Below are 15320 nucleotides of genomic sequence, written 5' to 3'. Positions count from 1 at the left end.
AAAACACAAACAAGGAAGCTCTCCTTGAAAAAAATCAGCTTCTAAGTCAGGTGTGGTGGCTCATACCTGTAATCCCAACACTTCAGGAGGCGAAGGCGGGCGGATCACGGGGTCAGGAGATTGAGATCATCCTGGCTAACACGGTGAAACCCCATCTCTACTAAAAAAAAAAAAAAAAAAAAAAAAAAAAAAAAAAAAAAATCGGCTTCTAGGATATGGTTATTTCTTGATTACACATCATGAATTCCTCCAGAAGTGCCTGATTAAAAGAATCTCCCACAGTACCCACTGTAATTGATGAATAGCCAGAAGTCCAGTTTTATATCTTATTTGGCATAGGCAAAATAGAGTTTTTACTTGCAGCTTTTATTTTCTGGTTTTTATTTTGAGCGATTTCAGCCTTCAGTTAACAGTGGAAAATATCAGACCAAAAGGGACATAAAAGGAAAAGGCCTTCCATTTCACCATTAACTTACCTTCCAGGAAATACCAGCCCTCCCCTCAACTCTTCATCTCTGGGTTCCCTGGACCAGTGAGGGACCATTGACATTCCCCACAACAGAGTTCAAAACTGTACTACTGACATTACAGACAGTAAAAAATCAATTGGCATCTACTCCTCGTTTCACATTAGAGTCCTCTTCCTGAACGTGATCCTCTAAAACAGAGCAAGAATTCTGAGGCCTTTGTTCTTCACACTTGCAGTTTTATGATCTAGTCTAATCAATGAGAGTTCTAACTTTTACACACAATTTTAAGTGGCAAAGTAGCTCAGGATTTTAACTCACTAAATTTATTTCTCTAATTTTATAATAATTACCCTGACTTCCGCCAGGTGCAGTGGCTCACGCCTGTAACCCCAGCACTCAGGGAGGCCGAGGAGGGCGTATCACAAGGTCAAGAGATCAAGACCATCCTGGCCAGTATGGTAAAACCCCCTCTCTACTAAAAATACAAAAATTAGCTGGGCATGGTGACATGTGCCTGTAGTCCCAGCTACTAGGGAGGCTGAGGCAGGAGAATTGCTTGAACCCTGGAGGTGGAGGTTGCAGTTAGCCGAGATTCCGCCACTGCACTCCAGCCTGGCGCCTAGTGACAAAGCGAGACTCTGTCTCAAAAAATAAAAAATAAAAATAAAAAATAATTACCCTACTTCTGTAAAAGTTCATTAGAAAAAAATAAATTAAAAAAAATAATTACTCTGCTTCCTTTTTTCCATGTTCTATTATATCCTGAAAAGGCATCAAATCTGAGTTCTATATAACTGAAGCTTTAGCTTGGAATTTGTCAAAATGGTGAAGAAATGCAAAGGATTTTTTCTTAAACAAACTTTCTTTTTAATACTATGTAGGTTTGATCAATGTTGCATTTATCACCACCTGACCCTCACCCTCACTATCCCCAAATGTACCTTACAAAGTTTTGCAAATGGCAAGTGGTGAATGATACAAAGACCATCTGCCATTGGTCAAAAAAGCCACGTCCAGCTCTTAACATGAAACACCTACACTGAGTCCTGATGTTCTCAGTGGATATGGCTTTATGACTGCAGGGTACACTAAGCCACACTGCAAACTACATCAGGGTTCCTTTGCAATCAGCCACACCACATCAAACTGCACCCTCCTCATATTCTATCTACAAGTCTTGCCAAATTCATCTTCTTTTCCTGCTAAACTTCTATTTCAAATTCTTTATCTTCCCCCCTTTATCTAGCAGCATTCTCTGAAAGAAACCAGAGCATTTTATATGGAAAATGTGGCCTTTCTGAAACAAAAGAAATTTCAAAATTATATCTCTTCCCCAAATCTTTCTAGGTCATATATTGTAACCATAAGATAGCAGGCTAACGACACAGGAGACGTCGCTACCCAATGGAAAAGTGCTTTCAGGTGCTTAACTGCTCAAATGGACCATCTGAGTCCACTAATCACCTTCTTATAAAGATGTTTTTTCACTTCAAATTCAATTCTAACTCAATCTTCTCTTACAAACCAGTTCCTCCTTTTGAATTCTTTATATTTTATTTCTATCAGTTTTTTAATAAAATTAATATATGTTGGCAGGACACAGTGGCTCACGTAATCCTAGCTACTTGGGAGGCTGAGGCAGGAGAACCGCTCAAACCTGGGAAGCAGAGGTTGCAGTGCACTGAGATTGCGCCACTGCACTCTAGCCTGGACGACAGTGTAACTACATTAGTTTTGCATTGTTTGTATATAACTATTCCTCTAAAACGCATTAAAGTCCTTAGATTCTAGCATATTAAGACATCATTGTTTATTTAGCAGTCTTTCACTATTAAATAAGTGAGTTGCACCCAGTTTTTTCAAGTTATCAAAAATACTGCAATTAAGATCCGGCTATATTATTTAGTGTATCTTACTATTTCCTCAGACTGAATTACTAGAACTGGAGCCAGACTGTTTGGATGGAATGCTAGATTTATCCCTTTCTAGTGGTGTGACTTTAGGCAAGTTGTTGAGTCTTTCTTTGCCTCGGTTTATCTGCAAAATGAAGATTATGATAACACACAATTCACAGGATTGTTGAGAAATTCAACTTAGTAAGAGTGCTGAATAAGTATTTGCTGTTGTTATGAAAACCTTTGAGGTTTTCAATGCATATACAACATTTTAGGACATTAAGACTAAAGTTTGACCCTGGTACTTGGAAACAATAAACTCTAGAACCCATACTCTTAACTGCTATGCTTACTAACACTCATGAGCATAACAATTCCAGTTCCAGGAATTTAGTCTGAGGAAATACTTGACAGATACAGACAAAGTAAAGTACATGGATCTTAATTGCAATAGACGTTCCACACCAGTTAGATGTCTGAACAAAATGTTCAAAAGATAGACAAAAAGGCTAGGCTTCCTACTTTAGACCACTCAGGTAAAGACGAAACAAGTGCTGAGTGTGGAAGAAGTGGATTTGGGAGGTGATGTCTTCAGCTAAGCTGTGCCTGGAGAGCCTGCCCATCACCGGGGAGAGGGAAGCATGGCAACAACCACCACAGGCTTCGTGACCTCTTCCTTTGCTGGGTCCCCTCCCCTGAGAAGCCGGAAGATGAAATTAACAAGTAGAAAGAGGGAAAGAGAGGAGTGAGAGAAGGTGACCAAAACCACCGTGCAAAGAATAGTGCCCCATCAAAAACAGACCTCGGGTGGGAGAAGGAAAGGAAAAGTCTTACCTGTAAAAAAAAAGACTGAAGTTTGATTAATATCTTGGATTGTATACTCTTAATTTCTGAATCAAGCCAGCATGTGTGGCTTAGGCCATGGGCCAATCTATTCCTCAAGCGCAAGTAGAACAGAGGGCCATCCAAGCTCTCAGCCAGTGACTGGTGAGGTTTCCACCACCAAATAAATGTTTAAGTGGTGACAGGAGACACAAATGATGAACTCATCATGCTTGTCCAGTGGAAAAATTCCATATAAAAATAAAACATCGCCGTCCAGAAAACTTGTCTCAATTTATATTCCAATGAGTAGTGTGAGGGAGTCTCTTTTTCCCTCACCATGAAACATATGATCTATAATTTGGTTTCCCAAATAGATTTTTTTTTTTTTTTGAGATGAAGTCTCGCTTTGTTGCCCAGGCTGGAGTGCAGTGGCACGATCTCGGCTCACTACAATATCTGCCACCTGGGCTCAAGCAATCCTCCCACCTCAGCCTCTCCAGTAGCTTGGGCTACAGGCGCCTGGCACCACACAAGGCTGGTTTTTTTATTTATTCATTTATTTTTAATTTTCAGTAGTCACGGGGTTTCACCATGTTGGCAAAGCTGGTCTCGAACTCCTGATCCACACACCTCAGCCTCCCAAAGTGCTAGGATTATAGGCATGAACCACCCCGCCCAGCCCCAAAATAGGCTTTATTTGTGTGAAGAGAACAAACTGAATGGCTGACACAGATATATTGCTTGGCAAGTATAATTCTAATAGTAAACAAATAAATTGGCATTTTAATTTATCAGCCAGCCAGTGTTTTAAGAGATTGGTTAATACAAATAAGCCCCCTAGAATGAAGTCACTTCTCACAGCGATGACAATTCACGTTCCCACACGTGCTCAGCAGAGCAGGTCTCCAGCAGCCCCAGCGCCGGCAGCCTCCAAGGTCCTCTGGGAAGCCAGCTGGCTGGCAGGTTGGCCTCTTTAGCACCATTTAAACTGCAACAAGCAGAACAGTAGGCTTTGAGGAGTGAGGACATGAAATGGCCTCCGGGGACCAAGAAACTGGATGTTCACAGATCCAGCTTCTAATTGCAAAGCAGCTAATGGTACAGCACCTAATTGAGAGGGAGCATTTGAACAAAGAGTGGAAATAACCCCGACACCATTCAGCACGGAATGAGACCCGGGCCTCTCAATGAACAACTCCTTCCCACAAAAATAGCAGGTCTGCGGCGCCGCGTAAAGGTTCTGGCAATGGGGTATGTGCACATTACTGTGACAAGCAAACACAACATCAAGAAAACACTTAATCTTCCTGTTTATCCCCAGAAGGACTAATAACCAGAGTGAGAGGGAGAGCTACATTCTTCTTCATTTAGAAACGAGCTCCCACTAATGCCTGGCTCTCCAAGTTTATAGACCAAATACCTGCTCACACTAAAACTGCCACATATTATAAACCTCATGGAGGAAGTGAATCCATCACAGTCTCTCTCCCTTAAGAATAGTTTTTCCCTGGAGTACATAACCCATTACTGCATATCTTGTAGAAATCAAATGCAGACTCTATCTTCCACCACAGAACAAATCGGTTTTGCAGAAAAATGCACAAATCATGACATTTTGTTTTTCTGCCACTTTAAGGCTTTTATTTCATTATGGTTATTGTTTTCTTCTTTTTCTTTGTTTTTAGGCAGCAATTCCTAAGGCATCACTACACTTGGATTTGAGCCACAGCTAAGGAGGACACGACATTCCCCACTTCCTCTCTAACCACAGGGATGGCACCAAGGCCCACTCCAGGCCATATGAGAAGCAGACTGAGGAGCCTGCAAACCCCAGTGATTTACCTTGAATCCTTTTCTGACTCTGTCTCCCACTGTTTCCTACAGGTTCCTGATCTGATCCCTCCAATCAGGAGAAATCTCTCTGTGATGTCACTAGCACCGTCAGTCACCAGACTTGCTCTTTGGGTTCTGGGATTTATTACTCACCCGGCACCCCTAGGGCTGGTGCTGTGTGACACATGGTAAACCATCAATGAATACTTGGAGCTGCCAGGCACGGTAGCTCACACCTGGAATCCCAGCACTTTGGGAGGCTGAGGTGAGTGGATCACTTGTGCTCAGGAGTTCAAGACCAGCCTGGCCAACATCGTGAAACCCCGCCTCTACAAAAAATTAAAATAAAAAAAATTAGCCAGGCCTGATGGTACGTGCCTGTAATCCCAGCTACTCGGGAGACTGAGGCAGGAGAATCACTTGAACCCAGGAGGCAGAGGTTGCAGTGAGCCAAGATCATGCCACTGTACTCCAGCCTGGGTAACACAGCAAAACTCTGCCTCAAAAAAGAGAGAGAGAGAGAGAAGGAAGGAAGGAAGGGAGGGAGGGAGGGAGGGAGGGAGGGAGGGAGGGAAGAAAAGAAGAAAGAAAGAAAATCTATATGCGAATGAAAGAATGAACTAAATATATTTAAGGACGACTAACAAGGCTGACCCTAATGCTGGATTTTAAGGAAATTCGTATTTGTTGAATGCCTACTGTGTATCAGTGATAGACAAGGCACTTAAAATCTCATTTAATCCCAACACCCTCCATATTGTATTACAAGTTCACAACTTTCTATATATATCTGGGCTTGCCTCTAGGAAGACAAGCTGATATTGAGCTATTTTTATAAGAAATTAGAAACACAAAGAATGACTTTAAGAAATAAAGATCTCAGTAGTTTCTTGAGTCAACCTCTTCTTCGTATTGTTTTATCAATGCCCAACCAGATATCTCTCTCTATCACTATCTATCTTCTATCTATCTATTCATCTATCATTATCTATCTACTTTTTTTTTTTTTTTTTGAAACAGAATATCTCTCTGTTGCCCAGGCTGGAGTGCAGTGTCAAAATCTCAGCTGACTGCAACCTCCACCTCATGGGTTCAAAAGATTCTCCTGCCTCAGCCTCCCATGTAGCTGGGACTACAGGTGCATGCCACCACACCCGGATAAATGTTTTGTATTATATTTTTATTAATAGTAGAGATGGAGTTTCACCATGTTGGCCAGGCTGGTCTCAAACTTCTGACTTCAAGTATGATCCACCACTTTAGCACCCCAAAGTGCTACGATTACAGATATGAGCCCCCACTCCCAGCCTATCTTTTCTTTAAAGGTAAGTTCTATAGGGAAGGAAGGAGGAGTCAAAAACCATGTTTTATCAGGGAAAACATCTATACAGTTAAAGAATCTGAGAGTTGGTGGCAGAAAAAATTTAAAAATAATTAAAAAAAGAGAATATTTTAAGTACCTAGAGCTCATTGCGGGTACTGAAAGTAATATAGAAAATATAGAATGAGCAGAGGTGCTTAGAGCCAGGAAAGCAATGCAATACAACTAGGAGAATGATGCTATATACAGTTGTTGGTTTTTTGTTTTTTTTTTTTTGAGTTGGAGTTTTGCTATTGTAACCCAGGCTGGAGTGCAATGGTGCAATCTCGGCTCACCGCAACCTCCGCCTCCTGGGTTCAGGCAATTCTCCTGCCTCAGCCTCCTGAGTAGCTGGGATTACAGGCACGCACCACTGTGCCCAGCTAATTTTTTGTATTTTTAGTAGAGACGGGGTTTCACCATGTTGACCAGGATGGTCTTGATCTCTTGACCTCGTGATCCACCCGCCTTGGCCTCCCAAAGTGCTGAGATTACAGGCTTGAGCCACCGCGCCCGGCCCACTATATACAGTTTAATCTCTGAGCATGCACAAGTACTCCAAGTTTCTGCAGTGCTTAGGGACACTGCCAGGGAAGTCACAAAATTGAGGTTATCTTCAGAATGGGCTTTTAAGTCAAGGTCTCATTCTGTTCTGATGTAGCCCTCCTAATGAACAACCTTAATTATCTTTTTCTCTTAAAGATCGAGTTCAGGGAAAAGGAATTATCTTGCTCTTCTGGTTGGTTAAATGTGGGCAAACAAGAATTCATAATGCTTTACTTCAACAAACAAACAACGCATCATGGGCTGAAGGCCCTGGAGGCACAGTGCAGCCCTTTCTCAGGCCAAGTTTTGTCAGGTGGACGTCTTAAGATCTCATTTCCAATTTTCCAACCTTTGGAAAGCCATATTTGCTTTCAAAAATAGTAGCTTTCCTTCTCCTAATTTTCCTTCCCTTGTCACATTCAGGATGCCACAATGCTACGCAGGGCTTTATTAGTCTCTGATGGAGAACTTGGGTGCATGGCTGAGCAGTGGGAACTTGGCAATTGTAGCTGAAACCTCACATAAGATAAGCCATCATCTCTCACTCCCATAGTTCTTCTCTGAAGCATAGCTGAGCCTTGCTCATTTCAGCTCAAGAAAGAGAACCTGATGTGCATAAGAAACATTTTACGTATTTGTTTTCAAAGGAATTACTCAAAACCTGCCTAGTATTTGCAGTTTATGAGTAATTAGTTAGCCATTTTAATGATATCAAAAACTCATGGTCAGCCAGGCTCAGTGGCTTTTGCCTGTAATCTCAGCACTTTGACAGGCTAAGGTATGCAGATGGCTTGAGCCTGGAAGTTTGAGACCAGCCTGGGCAACATGGTGAAAACCTGTCTCAAAAAAAAAAAATTAGCCAGGCACGATGATGCATATCTGTAGTCCCAGCTACTTGGGAGGCTGAGGCACAAGGATCACTTGAGCCCAGATGGTGGAGGCTGCAGGAAGCTGGAATTGTACCACTGCACCAGCCTGGATAACAGTGAGACCCTGTACCACAAAAAAGAGAAAAACAACAACTCATGGTCAAGCAAATTTAAGATTAACCCCAAAGTGACTGTTTAAACACAAGGTAATGTTAGGTTTTCAGTCTAGGTTCTTAGCAGAGCTTATGGAGCCATGTGCTGAGAACTTTTATCTGTCAGTTCAGATGGAAATGGAGCAATGGGAGCTTTCCTTCTTGAAATCTGTTCTTCTTAATGTTATTAAGAAGACACCCAGAGATTCCATGGACCCCACTTCAAAATCTGCTTCACCATCTCATAATTTTCATGGTTTTTTTTTTCCTCTCTTTTAAAATTTCTTTTGACCAGGCATGGTGTCTCAGGCCCGTAATCCCAGCACTCTGGGAGGCTGAGGCAGGGAGATCACGAGGTCAAGAGATCAAGACCATCCTGGCCAACATGGTAAAACCCTGTCTCTACCAAAAGTACAAAAATTAGCTGGGTGTGGTGGTGTGCGCCTGCAGTCTCAGCTACTTGGGAGGCTGAGGCAGCAGAATTGCTTGAACCCAGGAGGCAGAGGTTGCCGTGAACCAAGATTGCACTACTGCACTCCAGCCTGGGCAACAAGAGTGAGACTCCATCTCAAAAAAAAAAAAAAAAAAAATTAAGAGACAGGGTCTCACTGTTCCTCAGGCTGGAGTGCAGTGGCACAATCAGAGCTTGTGGCAGCCTAGAATTCCTGGGCTCAAGCGATTTTCCCACCTCAGCCTCCTGAGTAGCTGGGACTACACCCATGCACCACCATGTCCAGCTAGCTTATTGTATTTCATTTTTTGTAGAAATGGGGTCTCACCTTGTGGCCCAGGTTGGTATCAAACCCCTGGCTTCAAGTAATCCTTCTACCTTTGCCTCCTGAAGTGTTGGGATTACAGGTATGAGCCACCACACCCAGCCTTGGTTTTTGTTCTTTTTTTAAATGCTAGCTTGGATCCCCATTTACATCTTTTTGTCCATCTCTATCCTTTAAAATCTGAATCAGGAACAAATCTTTCATGGGCTAATCTTCTCAGTTTTCTCCCAGATGTCTATCTTATCACATTAAATAGCTGACCAGATGGCCCCACTGTTCCTTAGAGCCTCAGACCATCAAACTGGAAAAGCACGTAGACTCCACTGAACACAGCCCTCTGGTTTTACAGGCGAGGAGACGGAGGCCCAGCATAAAAGACGAAACAAGCTAGGAAAGGGAATGCCCCCTCCCTTCAGGTCTTCATGGACCCTTTCTCACGTTCAGCAACCTATCCATCCAAACCTGCACTTCTATCCATCCCAACTCAGGATTCCACAAATCAGAAATGTTCTTTGTGCCTTAAGTGGAAGGTAAAGCTCAGTTTTGCAGTTTTATTTTGAGATGGAGTCTCGCTCTGTTGCCTAGGCTGGAGTTCAGTGGCACCATCTCGGCTCATTTTAGCCTCTGCTTCCAGGGTTCAAGCAATTCTCTTGCCTCAGCCTCCCGAGTAGCTGACACTACAGGCGTATGCCACCACACCCAGCTAATTTTTATATTTTTGATAGAAACAGGGTTTCTCCGTATTGGTCAGGCTGGTCTCAAACTCTTGACCTCAAGTGATCTTCCCACCTCAGCCTCCTGGATTGCTGGAATTACAGGCGTGAGCCACAACATCTGGCCTATTATACAGTTTTAAATACCTTATTTCAATTATCTACTAGTTCAGCATTTCAAGTATTGGTGGAATATTTAATGTGCCTATGTGAAGTCAGATTTCCTTTTCTAGAGCATTAGTGTACTGTTGCTGTTTTTGTATCTTTTGAATGTTCTGTAAACATTTCCCTTTCTCGGCTCCAACGTTCCCCTCTCTTTTCCTGTCACACACCTGGGTAGCTTCGTAGTTTTACCCATGCCCTGTTCCCATGCATCTCCTAGAGCCCATCAACAGCATTTGTTTTCATTGTAGATGCATCCTCTGCAGTCTCACCCCACAAAGCTTTGAAAAGGAACCCTATCTCTTCCAGAGTCTCCTTCTCCATCAACCCAAAATGACCTCATGTTTTTCAGACATGAGTATGCCTCAAGGATGCCTTGAGAGTAAGCTATGTACACCTAATTCATGACTGAACGATAATGAAGCCAGCAGATGTCCTGCTGCGCCCTCAGCTCCCTGCAGAGACTAACTCACCTAACCTTTACATTTCAATCACAGCCTAAGTGCTAGTGTTATCTTCATTTCACAGAGGGACATCTGAGGCTCGGGGGACACCAGAGTTGGAGGGAGTTTAAGCAGAGTGGCCCAGTGTGACTCAGCTAGAAGTAGCAGAGGCAGGATGTGAACCCACGCAGTCAGGCCCTCGGAGCCACGTTCTTACCAGATCTGTCCTCTCCATACATGCAGAGACAGACAAAGCACGGTGGGCTACTGCACTCAGCAGGCCAAGAAATAATTACATATCCACCCATGTATTACTGAGAGGAAAATTCAGCAAATATTTTGGTCTGAGCATTTTTCAATTCTAACCATTTAAAAGCAACTTTCGTTCTATCAGCAGGAGAATCACAGATTTCTGTGCTGTCAACAGCAAAGGATTGGGTCATACATTTAAAACTTTAACCATTTTCTTTATGTTATAGAGGAAAGGGGAGTTTTTTTACGCTCATAAACATTTTCTCAGTGAGTTAAAGAGTCTTACCTTAGGCATACAGATGGGCCTTATGATAGCTTTACGTCTACTGGAAGACTTTATTTTCTGAATAAGAAAATGCTCAAAGACTAGTGCCTTACTCATTCTGGGCCCCACATAGCTTCTTATAAAACATTCTGCTTCTAAGTGAGTTGTGAAAATGGGACTCACAAAATGATGACAGAAATACTGCTTTAAAAACCTTTCCAGAAGGTTTCATGGAAATACAATAGAATATATGAGAAGAAAATGTCTAGTTCTTATTACAAAGGTGTAAAGGAAATGAGAGAGTATTACTTTTTACTGGAAACAGCCAGAAAGATTCACTTAAGACTATAATTTACTCATATAATCTGTTTTATTTAAAAATAATATTGAAATAGTACTAAAATAAATTCAATAGAATTATGCAAAACACAACTAACATTAATTCTAGCGACTTATACTAGATAAAAAATAAGAACTTACTATGACCTATTAAGAGAGAAAATAAAGGAGCATTTTCATCATGAAATTTCAATCAAAGGAGGATAACAAGAAGACATCTCAGTCATGCAAACATTTGGAAAGTATACTCCCCGACCACTATTTCTAAATTTATTAAGGATGTATTCAACAAAACACATGGACAAATCCAATTAAAGAGGAAACTTACAAAGATATAACAAAGAGGGAAAGCAGCTGAGCAGTGCCATGCAAACAAAGCCCACAGTGACAGATGGAAAGCAAACCCATACACAGTCCACACGGCACCATTCAATAATAGTATGGTCAAGAGGCCGTATCCTGGTGATAGGACAAATGAGGGCTATTTTTTCTAAAAATTGAAATAAGGAAAGGCCAATAAAATCTTTAAAGAAAACAAAAACGTTTGCAAGAAAGCCATGTACAGATACAAATAAACCAAGCACTGCTTGATCTTGAGACTGTTAGAGAACAGGATGCATTTGACCTTGATGATTGTCCTTATGAGGACATGAAGTTAGTCATGGAGGATGACATGTCTTTCCTGCTGGCCGATCACACTGCTCAGTTCTTCACTAAATACTCTTTGTTTAATTATACCACCACAGCTCTTATTTACACTTACAGGACTGAATGTAAATTACTAAACTTGACAACATAAAAATAGAGTTCATCCAGCTCAAATTGGGAAATTATGGAGAAACGAGGTGCAGGAAAGTGTGGGAAGATAATTTCTTCATCTCATCTAGTGAGAGGGAAGAGATACTATTAAAAAGTAGAGACTTCAATGTATTATTTAATTATGAAGGCAACAAGTATAGAGGAACGTCCCACTAATAAATATTTCCCCTGACATTTCACATGACTTACAATTCATCATTTACTTAAAGTTCATATTATCTTAGAAAAATAAGTGTTCTGGCTGGGTGCAGTGGCTTATGCCTGTAACCCCAACACTTTGAGACACTGAGGCAGGACGATCGCTTGAGCCTAGGAGTTCAATCAGCCAGGGCAACACAGAGAGACCCTGACTCTACAACGAATACAAAAAGTAAGCTGGGTGTGGTGGCACATGGCTGTAGTCCCAGCTACTTGGGAGGCTGAGGTGGGAGGGTTACTTGAGCCCTGGAAGTCAACGCTGCAGTGAGCCATGATCACACCACTGCACTCCAACCTGGACCACAGAGTGAGACCCTGTCCCAAAAGAAAAAAGAGAAACAAGTATTCTGTCCCCTCTTCAGAGCATGATTCCTTCTCTGGTTAAGAATCCTCTAATTTCAAGAAGCCCCTCTTGATTATTCAGAATGGTTCAAATGTAGAAGTCACCCCTGATCCGCTTACTTTTTTGTGACTAGCACAAGTACTGGACATAAAACAGAGGGTTCTCAAATAGTAACCATATTTCCTCACCATCAAAATCCTGCCATTTGGCTGATCAATCCCACCCCACACACACAGAAGCACGCTGTGGTCCAACTCCAAGACATCTTCCAAAGCCCATTTTGACTGATGTGTGATACTTTTAAATGCAAGCGACCATCTGACATAATGGAAAGATATGCATTTATGTGGTCAAACTGAGTTCATATCCTGCCTCTTACCTCCTTCTCTGAGACATCAGACAAGCTGCTGAAACTATCCCAACGTGCGTTTCCCCATGGTTAATTAGAGGCATTGGTATCCATCCCACAAGGTTGTATTGATGATCAAATGAGACAGTATACAGAGTGCTCTGCGCACGCTAGATGTTACTACAACTTCCTTTCTTCCCTTCAATAGATTGAATTTATTGTGTGAACTACGAGGTGTTCTTAATATGCTTGTTCTTTTTTCTCCGTTTAAACATCTGTAGTTGTCAGTAGAACTGCTGAGAAATGTTCTTTCATGTCTAAACGTCCATGATTCTATGACCAATACACTAATTAAAGAACCACCCTAGTTCAGCCTCGCCCAGTTTAGACCAAAAAGTGGATTGCTGCTGCCACCTGGTGGCTGCCAGATAACGTGAGGCAGCATTTCACGGAAGCTTGTGAGCGCTAAAACCCCAACCCCCCACACACACCATTAGAGGGAGCCTGGGGAAGGGAGGACACCCCCACTTATTTTCTTTCTTTCTTTTTTGGGACAGGGTCTCGTTGTCACCAGGCTGGAGTGCAGTGGCACAGTCTCGGCTCACGGCAATCTGCGCCTCCCGGATTCAAGCGATTCTCGTGCCTCAGCCACCCGAGTAGCTGGAATTACAGGCGGCATCACCATGCCTGGCTAATTTTTGTGTTTTTAGTAGAGACAGTATCTCACCATGTTGCCCAAGCTGGTCTTGAACTCCTGGGCTCAAGCGATCCTCCTACCTCAGCCTCTCAAAATACTGGGATTACGGGCATGAGCCACTGCACCGGCCGAGCCCAGTTATTTTCTAAACAACAGTGTTGGTGAGGGGTGAAGAATACACACTGGTTTGTTTCCATCTTTGGGAATGTAAATCAAAGTCAAGACTGACCTTGGACAAAAATGTAAAGTTGGCAAATGTTGACTTCGAGGCTCTGAGATTCTTTTCTGCTCCTCTCCTCTCATGGCATTTACTCTACTTGTTCTTCCTCAGATAAAAAGCTGTTCAGAAAAGTTTTTTGATAAAATGATTCACTCTAGGTATAAGTAACTAAGATCATTAACGGAAAGGCCATTAGGCTGAGCTGGCTCCTGGGCCCCGGTTTTCTACAGAAGCAAACTGAAAGCCCAGTATCAACGGTCGTCTTCTAGGAAAATGCAACTTCAGCTTTAAAACTCAGGAGCCGCCAACTAACCCCTTTAAAGCCTTCTCCTTTTGTCCTGTTGGTGGAGCCCGGAGCCACCTGAAGCCTGATGTTGCCTGATTTATGAATCGTTTGCTCAGACAAACTCTTTAATATTTCAACGTGCCTCGGTTTATCTTTTAACATTAATGAGGTTTAAAATGACTTCTCTCTGTAATGTTTGTATTTTTACTCTTTTTAAATAGAAGAATGATGTGTGTGTGATACATATTATGAAAGGTCTTCCTAGCAGCTATCCAGAATATTCATACAACTATTCCTTTTTATGGTTTAAAAAAGACACATGGTATACCAGCTAATCTGCACCTTGATCTTTCTACCTGATGTCTTGGTTTTGTTTGTTTTGGTTGATTGGTTATGATTCCTTTTTCTTCTTGATCAGGTTCATCACATTTAAACCTAATGTATTTTGCATATATGCCATCGTATTTGCACTTTCATAGAAATATAAACGCCATCTTCCTCAGGTAAAAAGAATAAATCTTTCTTTGTGGAAGTTGAGGAATCTTCAAGCAGAGATAGAGGAACTTTCAGGTGGTGGATTTCAAGGTTTAAAGAGGATGTGGATCACCTGCGGAGCTTGCAAAACCAAGTGAAGTCCTATTTCTGATTCAATGGGTATGGGGTAGAGCTGGGAACCAAATATTTAATAAGGAAAGCAGGCATCCCTAATGCAAGTTCTGCAATTATACTTTAAGAATCACTGTTTAAAGGCAGAAGTTATCAGCCCTGGTTGCATTAGAATCACCCCGGGGGACTAAAAATATTCTGATTCTGATTAGCTTGGCCTGGGCACCCAGGTGAATCTAATGTGTCACCAAGATTGAGAATGCAGCAGTTCTTAAACTTGGCTACTTACTGGAATCATTTAGGAATCATTAAAAAATACTGATGCCTGGGTCACACCTGCCCCCAACAAAGATAATGATGCAACTGATCTGGAGTGTGGCTGCGGTACAGGGAGCTTCCAGAGCTCCCCATGATTCAAACGAGCAACTGAGGCTGAGAAACCGAGGTTTAAGTAGACAGGTTTACTGATAATTCCAGAGTCAAGTCAGGTGAAGCTGACAGATCCAGGAATGTGTTTGTCTTCATGCCACTCTATGATAGACATGAGAAAGCAGGAGAAAGATAATGTGTGGTCCTCCTCTGTTCTTTGTTAATAAACAGTCTGTGTTGTTGAAATAATTTGTTGAATCAGAACTTATTTTTTGTCATTAGTATGGAAGGAAGACAATGACAGCTAACTGTCTATCCTTGATCAATAAGATCAATCAAATGAGTTAAATCTGAAGAGAGGACCAAATCCCTTTTCCGCCAAAAAAAAGATTTTGGCCAGTTGCTCACAATAAGGAGAGTTTCTGTGTTCTGGCTCAGTGAGTTCTCTATCTTTTGGGGGGTTTTCTTATTTTGTTTTTGATGGAGTCTCGTTCTGTCACCCCAGCTGGAGTGCAGTGGTGTGACCTCAGCTC

General features: G+C 42.0%; 1 long non-coding RNA gene across 1 annotated transcript in view; it reads right to left on the bottom strand.

The window, feature by feature from the left end:
* LOC144576815 (uncharacterized) overlaps window positions 1-13760 on the bottom strand; it is a 28338-nt gene extending 14578 nt beyond the window's left edge. The window contains exons 1-2 of the long non-coding RNA XR_013519368.1: window positions 13536-13760; window positions 67-160 (exon numbers count right to left, since the gene is read on the bottom strand). This is a non-coding gene — a long non-coding RNA (uncharacterized LOC144576815). The remainder of the gene's footprint in view (window positions 1-66; window positions 161-13535) is intronic.
* Window positions 13761-15320: the final 1560 nt, after the last annotated feature.

The sequence above is a fragment of the Callithrix jacchus genome, chromosome 6 (genome assembly GCF_049354715.1).
Source record: "Callithrix jacchus isolate 240 chromosome 6, calJac240_pri, whole genome shotgun sequence".
Classification (NCBI taxonomy): Eukaryota; Metazoa; Chordata; class Mammalia; order Primates; family Cebidae; genus Callithrix; species Callithrix jacchus.
This window is presented reverse-complemented; position numbering and strand designations above follow the sequence as displayed.